Raw genomic sequence first — 13,938 nt, forward strand, 5'->3', positions numbered from 1 at the left:
TTTAAAAGATTTTATTTAGTAGAGAAAGAGAGTGCACAAGTAAAGTGAGGGGCAGAGGGAGAAGCAGATTCTCCACTGAGCAGAGAGCTTGATGTGGGGTTCAGTCCCAGGACTCTGGGACTATGACCTGAGCCAAAGACAGACACCCAACTGACTGAGCTACCCAGGTGCCCTGTTCTGTTGATTTATATTTATAATTGCATTTATACTTGCTTTTATATATATTACATTTATATTATTTATATGTCTCCTTTTACTCAATCCCACTATTGTATAAGGGCATAGGGTATAATAGGGTGTTCCTTTTTAGTATTGGTCACAAAAAAAAAAGCCTGAAAACAAAGTAAATGCCCATTAATAGAAGAATGATCAAATAAAGTGTAAAACATCCATATGATGGGATAGTTTATAGTCCATAAAAACACTGAAATAAAGCTGTTCTGGTTATACTTCGTCACATAAATCTCTCCTAAGACTTTCTCCATCTTCTACCATTTACAAAGCAAAAGTATATAAATGGAGATAAATTGGTGTGTGTGTGGGTGGGTGTGGGTGTGGGTGTGTGTGTTGTGGAAGGCAGTCAGAGATGTTCTGTAGTAGCAGCAACTAAACTCAAATCTGGACTAAGGCTGTGAAATCTCACCTATGGAGCCAAAGTGGATATTGTCTGCTCAAGTGTGCTTCCTTGGAAGTGGTTTTATCCAAGAAGTTTCAAATTATTAGATAATGTTAGCAGCTATCACACAGGAATCAAGAATCTGGTTCTCAAGGAAAAGGTCTTCAGGGTTTCTATAACCCATGGGTAATTGGACTGTCAGAAAATAAGGCAGGAATAGAGACCAGATTAGCTAGGTACAAATAAGTACAAGTTACCCCTAGGTGTATCCACAATTGTTGAGGGTCCCCTCTGGGTATATTAGATGATGGCATATAACGAAACAAATTTCAAATTCTACCTGTTACGTGGGTGTAGGTTTCTGATGTTTTCCGTATGCACAGACTGATTTTAGGAGAGCCTCAATTGAGAATGTCTAGAGAAGGCACCTAAGACAATCAGATAAAGTAATATGAGGGTAGGTTGAAGCTGAGCAAGGCAGAGGAAAAAATTAACTAGATACAAAGAAGTAGAGGGAATTGATAACCTGCTTTTTCAGTACTAGTGAACAGCTTCCAACAGTAGGCCTTGATTTTTTTACATTTAAAGCATATTTGTATTTGGGAGTTTTTAATTTGGGGGGAACATTGTATGCATTTTTGCTTTCGTATGTTTGTGTTCAACTTCTTTCCAGTATATGGTTAACAAGGCTTCTAGCTATGGTATACTAATTGGTCAGTAGCCCCATAATTTCATGTTGAAAACTAGTACAATTTTATAAGTCAATAACCAACCAATTCATAAGGTTTTTATGGTTTTCTTTTTGTCCTAAGGAACTTAAGTATACTGTATGTGTAAAGTATGTACTTCAAATCTTGGACAGACTGTCATATAAGAAGTGTTTAAGAGAGTTAACTTATGAGAAAATATTCAACTTCAACAGGAATCAAATAACAAAGCACAAAAATTAAAATAATAGTTGCATTACCCTTTTCATCACTTACGCTTTTTCTGTCTACTTTTACAGCAACTGTGCCTGCTTTTGTCTGGCTCCTAACAAAAATGGGCACTTATACAAAATACCAGGTTCTATGAATATAATGTTGCTCAAGGGAACTTACGCGCCACTCGCTTTGTATTCCTGATAACATAAATTTTCTTGATGGTGGCCAGGCACTGAAATGCTTTGGAAAAGGGAAACACATGAGAGATAGGAAGTTGGATTATTTCAGCTTTTGGGGTAGTACTCAAGCCCTTACACATTTCCAGAGGAGATAGTTACAGATGCTGATGAAGGAAATGCATGTGTAGAGATGCCCTCTGACTGAGATCTACAGGAATAAGAAATTTGGAAGTGCAAACATTTTTAACTTCAATTTCTTTGAATTTTTCATTTGAGGAGATTTCATTTTTGTTCTTTAATTTCTCTCTGGGAAAGAAATAATTGAGGGGGGGTTCAGAGTATTCAAATTTGGGGCATCCTTCATGTTGTAATTATTTGGGCTAATTGCATAATCTCTGGTGAGTTATATTAAACAATGCAGATAGGCAAAATTTGAAATGGAAAATAGAATAAAGATAAAATATTCTGCCTAGGGTACAATGTAGCCTTGAAGTTAATTTTATTAATGTCTTATTCTGACCCACTTTGTAGTCTGCTGAGGACAAAAATTTGAACTGTCTTCACAGCTGATCTCAGAAAGATACATAAAATAGAAGTGGTTGATGCTAGAGATGCAGGAGTAGGGCTACCTCATCAGGGTTGGAGCAGTACTGCCCTGCTGTATTACTAGCTTACTTTCCCAAGGGGAATGGCCACACCATATGCTTCATTACTAAGCTCAATGGGTTAAGGACAGTGGTTTTCATCCCTAGCTGTGCATTAGAATTATCTGGGGAGTGTTTAAAATGCTTAAACTTTGTCCTAGAGCAATTAAATCAGAAATCTCAGGGGCTGGGGTCTAGTATTATTAAAAAGCCCCTGGGTGTTTCTGGTATGCATTCATCTTGGCTTGAGTTACCCGTGAAACCGACTCTGTGACAGAGATTTGCGTATGAGGAAGTTTATTGGTAAGTACTCTCAGCCACAATTACCTGTAAGACAGTAAAGAAAGATTGGGCAGATGAAGTTGAACTTGAGCTGCTGTAACAAAGCTCTCTGCCATAGTCGATGCCACAGGGAGGTCTGGATCTGTGATGGCCCTCCATATTTGTCTCAGATTGAGGCACGGTAGCTGAACACCTTTACACCTTACCCTTACACCTTTCCTACTTACACCTACCTTACACCTACCCCACTTTGAATTTGGGTTGCCCTCAGGGAATGGGTGTAACCTTGGGAATGAAAACTCCTTCCCAGCGAAAGGAATCAGGAGGACATACGCAGCTCTAAGCTGTCAGCAGCCAGCACTACACATGTAGTCAGATTCTAGAGCCCATAACACTTCCCAGGTATGATGAAATAGTGCAGTTAACCTTTCGGGCCCCACTCTAAAATCCATTTCCCCGGCCTCCCCAGCAGAATAAAAGATACGTGTCTGACTGGTGAAGATGAGGAGGAAGGTCTCGTCTCAATACCCAGTGGGACTGTGTTAATCAGTAATGGAGTCATGGGGAAAAGTCAAGCATTGTGGGCATGTCTGTCTCTCCTCTCTTACGTTAAATGTGGATGCCCTTAAAAAGTATGTATAAGAATTGGCAGGATCATCAAAGAGAACATACAGACAAGCAACTAATATTTGATATCTTAAATTCATCTGCATTTGTCTACTCCTTATCTGGCAGTATATCGATACTGGTTAGGCCCTTATGATGTGCTAATTCGTTACTCTATTCATCAACTTGTCTGTGACATTATAGTTGGTTAGGCTGTGGCCGCAAATGGACCCTGGCATATAATAGCTCAAAAGATAGTTTGTATCTCGGTCATTAATAGTCTTAAGTAGAGATTCCAGTTTACTGGCTATTCTTGTCTGTATAAGTCATTTAGTGGCCCAGGCTGACAGATGTTCTGCCTTTTTCAAAATATGACATAAATGGCTTCCAAGGACCCCAGGATTAACACCAACACACATTAGCCAGAGGCAGAAAGAGCCTGGCAGAAGTTTAGGTGGGCCACATGTGGCAGATTCGTGTTTCACCTCCACACCTGTAACTCTGGAGACAGCTTGGTCCCATGGCCATGCCTGGCTGGATGAGCAGCTGGGAAAAGCACCCTAACTGTGGATTTAAAGAAAGAGAGGGTAGTTTTTGCTGGAAAGCTAGTAGCTTCTGCTACACACATTATCTCCCTTTTAATCCACATATAATATTCAGTCCAGGACCACTATTGCTCCCATTTTATATGCAAGGAACTAAGGTACAAAGAATTTAGGGATCGTGCCTGCAGTCACGTGACTATTAAATGGTTGGCCTAGTAATCCAGTCCAGTTTAGCAACTCCAGAGTCTATGCACATAGCAATGACCACTACTACGACAGCTACTCTAACTACCAACACCACCTCCACTACTGCTATACATACGCACACACATGCACCTGCACACATACACGCAGATACACGCATGTGTGCACAAATTAAGTTTATGAGAAATATATTAAAAAGAATTCAGGCTTAGTCCATAGTTAATTAAATGAACTATTTGAAAACATAAATATAGATAATTCTTGTACTTTATAGCAAAATCAGGTAGATCAAATAATTTAATGTACAAAATCAAATCATTTAAAACTAAAAGGACAGGGGCACCTGGCTGGCTCATTCAGGGGAGTATGTGACTCTTGATCTCAGGGTTTTAAGTTCAAGCCCCATGTTGGGTGTAGAAATTACTTAAAAATAAAATCTTTAAAAATAAAACAACAACAAAAAAACAAAAGGACATACTAGTGACTATTGATCAGCTCTCTGGAATTTTATATTTTATTTATTTTTTTAAGATGTTTTTTTATTCCAGTTCATTCACATACAGTGTAATATTAGTTTCAGGTGTACAATAGAGTGATTCAGACTTCCATATCTCAGCCCGTGCTCACCCAAGAAGCACCCTCCTTCATCCCTAGCACCTATTTAACCATGAGCCCCTTCTCCTCCCCTATGGTCATCAGATTGCTCTCTATAATTACAAGTCTGTTTGCTTTGACTCTCTCAGTCTTTCTCATCTTTTGCCTTTGCTTGATTAGCTTCTTAAATTCCACATATGAATGAAACCATATGGTATTTGCCTTTCTCTGACTAACTTACTTCACTTAGCATAATATTCTCTAGCTTCAGCCATGTCACTGCAAATAGCAAGATCTCATTCTTTTTTGTTGCTGAATAATATTCCTCTGTGTGTGTGTGTGTGTGTGTGTGTGTGTGTGTGTACCAGATCTTCTTTATCCACTCATTGATCACTGGACGCATGTGCTGCTTCCATGCCTTGGCTATTGTAAATAATGCTGCAGTAAACATAGGAGTGCATATATCTTTTCAAATTCGTGTTTTCTTATCCTTTGGGTAAATACTCACTAATGTAATTGCTTGATGGTAAGGTAGTTCTATTTTTAAAGATTTTATTAATTTATTTCACAGAGATCATAATTAGGCAGAGACGCAGGCAGAGAGACGGGGGAAGCAGGCTCCCTGCCGAGCTGAGAGCCCGATGAGGGGCTCGATCCCAGGACCCTGGGATCATGACCTGAGCCAAAGGCAGAGCTTTAACCCACTGCACCACCCAGGTGCCCTGGTAGTTCTATTTTTAATTTTTTGAGGAACTTCCATACTGTTTTCCAAAGTAGCTATATCAGTTTGCATTCCCACTAACAGTGCACAAATGTTCCTTTCTCTTTTCTGTTTTTTTTTAATTTTATTTTGTTAAGTTAGTCACCATACATCTTTAGTTTTTGATGTAGTGTTCCAAGATTCGTCATTTACATATAATACCCAGGGCTCCATGCAATGTGTGCTCTCCTTAATATCCACTTAATAGAATGAGTCTCACTCATTCCCCCACTCCCCTCACCTCTAAAACCCTCACTTTGTTTCTCAGAGTCTACAGTCTCTCCTGGTTCATCTCCCCCTCTGATTTATCCCAATTCAATTTTCCTTTCCTTCTCCTAATGTCTTCCAAGTTATTCCTTATGCTCCACAAGTAAGTGAAACCATATGATAATGGGCTTTCTCTGCTTGACTTCTTTCACTCAGCATAATCTCCTCCAGTCCCATCCATGTTAATGCAAATGGTGGGCATTCATCCTTTCTGATGGCTGAGTAATATTCCACTGTATATATGGACCACATCCTCTTTATCCATTAATCTGTTAAAGGACATCTCAGCCCTTTCCACAGTTTGGCTATTGCAGACATTGCTGCTATGAACATTGGGATACATATGGCCCTTCTTTTCACTACATCTGTATCTTTGGGGGTAACTATTCAGTAGTGCAATTGCCAAGTCTTAGGGTAGCTCTGTTTTTAATTTTTTGAGGAATCTCCACACTCTTTTCCACAGTGGCTGCACCAACTTGCATTCCCTCCAACAGTGTAAGAGGGTTCCCCTTTCACCACATCCTCTCCAATGTTTATTGTTTCCTGCCTTGTTAATATTTGCCATTCTAACTGGTATAAGGTGATAACTCAAAGTGGTTTTGATTTGGATTTCCATGATGGCTAATGATGATGAGCATTTTTTCATGTGTTTGTTAGCCATTTGTATGTCTTCATTGGAGAAGTGTCTGTTCATGTCTTCTGCCCATTTTTTGACTGATTATCTGTTTTTTGGGTGTTGAGTTTGAGAAGTTCTTTATAGATCTTAGATATCAGCCCTTTGTCTCTAGTGTCATTTGCAAATATTGTCTCCCATTCCATGGGTTGCCTCGTTGTTTTGTTAACTGTTTCCTTTGCTGTGAAGAGACTTTTGATCTTATTGAAGTCCCAAAAGTTCATTTTCACTTTCATTTTTCTTGCCCTTGGAGATGTGTCTTGAAAGAAGTTGCTGTGGACAATGTCAGTGAGGTTGCTGCCTATGTTGTCCCCTAGGATTTTGATGGATTCCTGTCTCATATTGAGGTCTTTCACCAATTTTGAGTTTATCTTAGTGTGTGGTGTAAGAGAATAGTCGAGTTTCATTCTTCCGTACATAGCTGTCCAATTTTCCTAGGACCATCTATTGAAGAGACTATCTTTTTTCCACTGAATATTTTTTCCTGCTTTGTTGAAGATTATTTGACCACAGAGTTGAGGGTCCATATCTGATCTCTGTACTCTGTTTTTGTTTTGTTTTGTTTTGTTTTTTTAAGTGTACTCCATGCCCAATGTGGGACTTGAACTCACGACCCTGAGATCAAGAGTTGCATGTTCTACCAACTGAGCCAGCAAGGCACCCCAAGTGTTCTTTTTTCTCCACATCCTTGCCAACACCTGTTGTTTCTTGTGTTGTTGGTCTTAACTATTCTAACAGGTGTGAGATAATACCCCGTTGTAGTTTTGATTTGCACTTCCCTGAGGATAAGTGATAATGAGCATCTTTTCGAGTGTTTATGGCCATCTGGATATCCTTTATGGAGAAATGTCTGTTCATGTCTTCTACCCAATTTTTAATTGGGCTATCTGTTTTTGGGGTATTGAGTTTTGTAAGTTCTTTACATATTTTGGATACCGACTCTATCAGAATGTCATTTGTGCATGTCTTCTCCCATTCAGTAGGTTGCCTTTTAGTCTTCTTGATTATTTCCTTTGCTTTGCAGAAGCTTTTTATCTTGATGTAGTTCAATAGTTTATTTTTGCTTTTGTTTCTCTTGCCTCAGGAGATATATCTGGAGAAAAGTTGCTATGGCTTATGTCCAAGAAGTTACTACCTGTCTTCTCTTCTAGGATTTTTATGGTTTTAGATCTCACATTTAGATCTTTAATCCATTTTTAATTTATTTTTTTGAGGTATAAGAGAGTGGTCCAGTTTCATTCTTTGGCATGTAGCTGCCCAGTTTCCCCAACACCATTTTTTGAAGAGACTTTTTCCCTTTCATTATTCTTTCTTGCTTTGTTGATTATTGTATGTTATAATTCTATGTTTATTTCATGCTTTTCTATTCTGTTCCATTGATTTGTGAGTTGTTTTTGTGCCAGTACCATACTCTTTTGATTACTACAGCTTCATAATATAACTTGAAGTCCAGAACTGTGATGCTCCCAGCTTTGCTTTGCTTTGCTTTTTAAAGATTGCTCTGGAAATGTGTAGTCTTTTGGGTTTTTTTTTTTTTTTTTTTTTTTTTTTTTTTTTTTTTTTTTTACATATTTTAGGATTGTTTGTTTTAGTTCTGTGCAAATGCTGTTGGTATTTTGATAGAGATTACATTAAATGTGTAGATTGGTTTGGGTAGTATAGACATGTTAACAATATTATTTTTCCAATCCATGAACGTGGAATGTCTTTTCATTTCTCCGTGTCCTCTTCACTTTCTTTTATAAGCGCTTCACAGTTTTCAGAGTACAGGTCTTGCACCTCTTTGGTTAGGTTTATTCCTAGGTATCTTGTTATAGCTCTCTAGAATTCTAAAATTGAACTTAAAGTATAATTTTAAATATCATATATAGTAAATGACAAAGGAAATGTTTGTTCTTTTTGACTTCTAATTAAATTTCAGTTCCTTTTTGATGAATTCTGTGGAGGTGTCAAATAGGCAGTTGAATATATGAGTCAGTCAGGAGTATAGGGCCTGACAGAAATACAGATTTAGGAGTAAATTTATAAATTTAGATGTATGAGTTATATATATGTATACACAACATATACTTTTATAAATAAACTGTTTTTAGAGGTATGACACTACATAACTTTATCAAGGATTAATGTGTTAATAGAAAAGAGAAGATGCTCTATAAGTATCATTGAATGTAAAGAGACCTAACACACTGCTGGTGAGAATTCAAAATTTTCACTTTTTCTTTAGAGCTCTTTGACAGTCAGAATCAAAAGGTCTTATAATCCATATTTACTGGGGCACCTGGATGGCTCAGTCATTAAGCATCTGCCTTTGGCCCAGGTTATGATCCCAGAGTCCTGGGATTGAGCCCCATATTGGGCTCCCTGCTCAGCCAGGAGCCTGCTTCTCCCTCTTCCGATCCCCTCATTTGTGCCCTCTCACTCTCTCGAACACATAAATAAAGTCTTAAAAAAAAAAAAAAAAGAGTAAGAAAGTCCACATTTATTGATGCATTAAACCAAATCCTTTAAATATTCCCAAAAGAAATATACACTGAAACAGTCAAATATTTGTACATAAAGATGTATTTTGTGGCATTATGTATAAAAGAGAAAATAGGAATAATCCTAAAATCCTAGAATCTCAAGAATAGTCATATATTATGAAATATTTGGCATCAGTGAAATTTTTTTAAATTTAAATTTTAGTTAACATATAGTGCAATATTGGTTTCTGGAGCAGAATTTAGTGATTCATCACTTACATACAAAAATATGAAATGTTTCACAAATTTGTGTTTCATCCTTGCACAGGGGCCATGCTAGTCTTCTCTATATCATTCTAGTTTTAGTATATGTGCTGCCAAAGGAGGCACCGGCCGTAAAGAAATTTTAATTAATGTTTCAAAAATATTTAAGGATATGGAAAAATAAAGCAGAAAAAACAAAACAGCTTCAAGGAACTGATCACGTAGTAGGGATATATGCACATAAATAATTAGTTTAATGATTAAGGTCAAAGCAGAAGTATCTATATAATACTGAAGAAGCAAAAGAGTAAATATTTAAATGTCTAGTGTGAGGGTGTTTGAAGGCAGACTCTCAGAGGAGATGGCCTCTAAATTGAAAATATGAATGAATAGAATGGATAGGAATGGTTCAAGCAGAAGAAACAACATATGCCAAAGCATAGAGCATAGAATAACATGGTATATTGATGAAACTTTATGAAGCTCAATATTATTAAAGGAAAAACTATCAAAATAGGTGAAGATGAAGGAAGGGAGGTAGTCAGGGACAAATCATACAGTGCATCAAGTAGCATACAAAGATCTAGAATTTATGACAAGGTCAGTGGGGTATGGAATTAGTGAAACATTTTCAGTAGGGATATGACAAGTCAGATTTAAATATAACCCTATCATCTTCACACATTGCAGGGACATAAATATTTCTTGAGGAAATTAGATATAAAATCAAATATCCAATTTGATGTATTCTTTTTTTAATTTATTTTTTAAATAAACATATAATGTATTTTTATCCCCAGGGGTACAGGTCTGTGAATCGCCAGGTTTACACATTTCACAGCACTCATCATAGCACATACCCTCCCCAATATTCATATCTCCACCACCCTCTCCCGTCCCACCCCCAGCAACCCTCAGTCTGTTTTTTGAGATTGAGTCTTTTATGATTTGTCTCCCTCCCAATCCCATCTTCTTTCATTTTTTCTTTTCCTACTCCCCAACCCTCCCACATTGCATCTCCACTTCCTCATATCAGGGAGATCGTATGATAGTTGTCTTTCTCCAATTGACTTATTTTGCTAAGCATAATACCCTCTAGTTCCATCCACGTCGTCGCAAATGGCAAGATTTCATTTCTTTTGATGGCTGCGTAGTATTCCATTGTATATATATACCACATCTTCTTTATCCATCAATTTGATGTATTCTTGCTTTACTCCTGCCTCTTCGACAACACATTGCTCTCTCCCAGCTGTCTAAACTAACATGCTTCAGGTCGCCTCCAGGATCTCTTCAGTAATGTCTATTATCAGGAGCAGAACTATGTTGCATAGTGTCCTCCAAGTAAGGCTGTTGTGAAGCTCATCCATGGATGGCAATACAATGTGTCACTGCCCTCCAGATGCAAGACTGAAACTAACTACTGCTATGGTCCAAGGTCATATGCCCAGAACTAAGACAGTAGCAGTAAGTAAGTCTTGAGAGAAGGAAATGGATTGAAGAAATATATAGAGACGGAAGTTGGAATGGATGGGATGGCTAGCAGCCTGAGAACCAAGGAGGGCAATGGTAAGTTTAGTTCGGGAGCTATTCTACCAAACAGCATTTAAACCAGTGGTTTCCAAATTTGGCTGCGCATTGGAATCAGTGGCTGAGCTTTGCAGCAATACATATTCTAGAACATCACTCTTGAATTTTCAGATTCAGTACTCCTAGGGTGTGAAACAGGTATCCGCATTTTAAGTAAGCTCCAAAGGTGATCAGAATGCACAACCCGAATCGGAACTTTTACTGTAGAATACTGCTCCATTCAGAGTTACTGGAGTATTAACTAGCACATAAATGGATACAGAAAAAAATGTCTTGGTTATGATCCCATGGCTCCTGTTGTTGCAAGTGTATTTAGTAGAAATCTGAATATTCCCTTCCATTGCTATTCTGAGCAGATGTTCATTCCTCATTCATGAGAAATTAGGGTTTGAATATCCTGCACCTGTTGCCAAATCTTACCAATGGCAGATTCTCAACTTCTTTCTCTATACATCTATTAATCCAGTTCATAATGATTTCTTTTATGTTTAGCATGTGCTTTTCCTGGCACAGGAAGATGTCCTCTATATAAGCCTAACTTTGCACATACACAGATGATTCTATTAGTTACTCAGCAGATGTCCAAGACAATGGTTTTCCACAAGAGAACTGTATCCTGAAGATTAAACCATTTTGCCTTGAAAAGTGGCCAAAATTTTAATTCTAAGTTATTAAAAACCCTGTGAAGAAGTTGTATGTATAATGCACACAGTGTGACTCAGATTACCAACTGTGGAGAATATTTGGTGAAAAACAAACATATTGATTTGTTGATAACTGTTCCCCAAAGTGGTGCTTCTCCATATGAAAGATATGATTGCTTTAGATAGGTTGAACTGGTAAATTTGCTCTTCCCAGACGTTTTAGTAGATCTCTACTTACTTTTGCCAACCGTTCACTGGGGTGGTCACTAGATGTTCTCTTACATGGTACCAACTCTTGAGGCTTACATAACCTCTCTTTAGACATTAGTTAGTGGTGGATACAGAGGTAATGACTGCACTTGTATTTTTTAAAAAATAAACTCAATATTAACACATCTTACCAATACTCTTGAACTATATTGAAGGATGATCAAAACCTCGCCTGTTGCAGTAGCACTGCCAACAAAAACCAGATTCCACTGAAGACCTTTCTCTTGTACCTGTTGGTAAATTGTCTTGTATATACACCCTGGAAGCACGTGCTTCCCAACTTCCTTCATACTTAGGAGTCAGGGGGAGCAAGCTCATCTGGGCACTTTTGATTTCTAACAGTTTTGTTGACAAATGAATTCACAGCTGGATTTGAAGGGTGTTGTTCTTAAAAGGGGTAGCACGAGGGAGATCTCAGGCATGGCGAAATAGTTCTGTATCTTAACTAAGGTGGTGCTTTTACCAATCCACATGATGGGATCGAATGACAAAGAGCTATACTTACACATCATATCAATATCAATATCAATTCCCTGGTTTTGATACCATACGGCCCAGAAGATGTAGCTGTTGAGGGAGATGGGGTGAAGGGTACAGAGGACCTGTATGTACTTTCCTTGCACCTTCCTCTGAATTTATAATTATTTCAAAATAAGTTGAAAAGAGAGCTCCTTGTCAGAGTCATTGTCCATGAGAGAGCAACAGCCCCAAGCAGTGTGAGAGACTGCTTCTTCTAGAACTGACGTTGTCTGCTTTGTCTGCGTTTCGGCCAGCACATACCAATGAGCCTGTCTCTTCACTCAGTTCTTTGCCTTGTATTTTGTCGATGCACAGCCTTCGCAATTCAGGCCCAATTTCTACCTTAATATTTTTTCTTGTTCAATCCATAATGCCTAACAGTGTCTGGCCCGTGGCAGGCATTTTTGGCTGAATGAACAGAGGAAGGAAAGATGGTCTTATCTATCCTCCTAGAACTCTGAGTTCCTTGAGGGCTAGAACAACAGATTCATCTATGTCGGCAAAACATCTAGCACAGTAGGCATTCAGTGAATGTTTTTGGAAGTAATAAATGGAATGTTATAAAATCAGTGAGGATTATTGTTATTAACATTTTAAAGGCTCTAACTATCCTCCGCTAAAAGGAAGTTTTCATAATTTTTATCGACTTCACCTTTCTTTTTAAGATCTTTTATACTTTTTTGAACGTAACTGAGGGCAACCTATTTTTAGCGAAGTAGTATTCTTCTGTATGTATGCCTATAAAATGGTAGTTTTCTAAGATAAGAGAATTATATTCAAAGTTGTTCTTGCAAATCACATCCTGCAGAGATTCTAGATGGTTGTGGCAGCAGCTCTGCTACTTTTCAAAATAAATTAGTGCGCACTTGGGATCCAGGAGATGACTGCTTGTTAACTGGTTGCCGCAAGGCTGAGAAAAGTAAGGAGCCCCCCCGTAAGACCAATGAGCTGCCGAGGCCTTGGGCCCGTACCTTGCATAGCTTCATTACTAGCTCACTGGCACTGTTTGAATCTTCAAGAAAGCAGCCTGGGTGCTTTGGTGGAGAAAGGTGGGGGGAAAAAAAAGACAAGTATCTGATGCAAGTGATACCTACTTTTCAAGACATTTCTTATATAGTCTCTCATTTTGTGAATATTCGACAAGGCTCCTTGGGGCCTAACACAGAAAACCTAACACAAACAGGCTTTGAAGATGGAGAATTTGTTAGCTTATGTAAAAAAGTCCCGAGTGAGACTTGAACTAGGAGCCAAAACACTGTTACCCCAGCCTGGTGTGTCACCACTCTTAGCTCTGCCCGTGCATATGTTGTCTTCTTTATCAGGCTTTATTCAGTGACCTGCTAAATCTGTCCAAGTTCAAGTATAGAAGTAAAGAGAGTAGATCTCTTCTCAGTAAATTCAGTACAGATCCAAGGATGCACTCTAATTGGACCAGCTGAAGTCTCACGTTCACTCATTAACTCATCACTGTGGCTGAGGGTGTCCTGGGAACCACTTGGCCCGGCCTGGGTCTTGCACTTTTCACCCTACTGGAATCAGTTCAGTTCCAACCAAATGAAAGGGACACAAAGTAAAATACCAACTCCAGAAGATATGTTGGGTCCCATTCCTAGGAGAAAGAGGTAAGAGATGCTGGCAAGCCAACGCTGTAAACACCAAGCATATCCAGCACGTTGCCTTTCGGTGCAGCGGGGCGGACGCTTACAGGTTCCCGGTGTGCTGCTGCTGCTTTTGGGCCTTCGCCTCTACCACTGCTCCTCATGTCGCCTTTTTAATTTTTTTTTTTTTGTACGATTTTTTAAATTTATCTGACAGAGAGAAAGAGCACAAGCAGCGGGAGCGGGAGAGGGAGAAGCAGAGAGGCTGAGCAGGGAGCCCGCTGCGGGGTTCAAT

General features: G+C 38.6%; 1 non-coding gene across 1 annotated transcript; it reads right to left on the reverse strand.

Annotated features, from left to right (window-relative positions):
* Window positions 1–9,041: 9,041 nt before the first annotated feature.
* Window positions 9,042–9,148, reverse strand: LOC132007898 (U6 spliceosomal RNA). Its single transcript, XR_009401454.1, has one exon. It is a non-coding gene; the product is annotated as a U6 spliceosomal RNA (small nuclear RNA).
* Window positions 9,149–13,938: the final 4,790 nt, after the last annotated feature.

The sequence above is a fragment of the Mustela nigripes genome, chromosome X, assembly GCF_022355385.1.
Source record: "Mustela nigripes isolate SB6536 chromosome X, MUSNIG.SB6536, whole genome shotgun sequence".
Classification (NCBI taxonomy): domain Eukaryota; kingdom Metazoa; phylum Chordata; class Mammalia; order Carnivora; family Mustelidae; genus Mustela; species Mustela nigripes.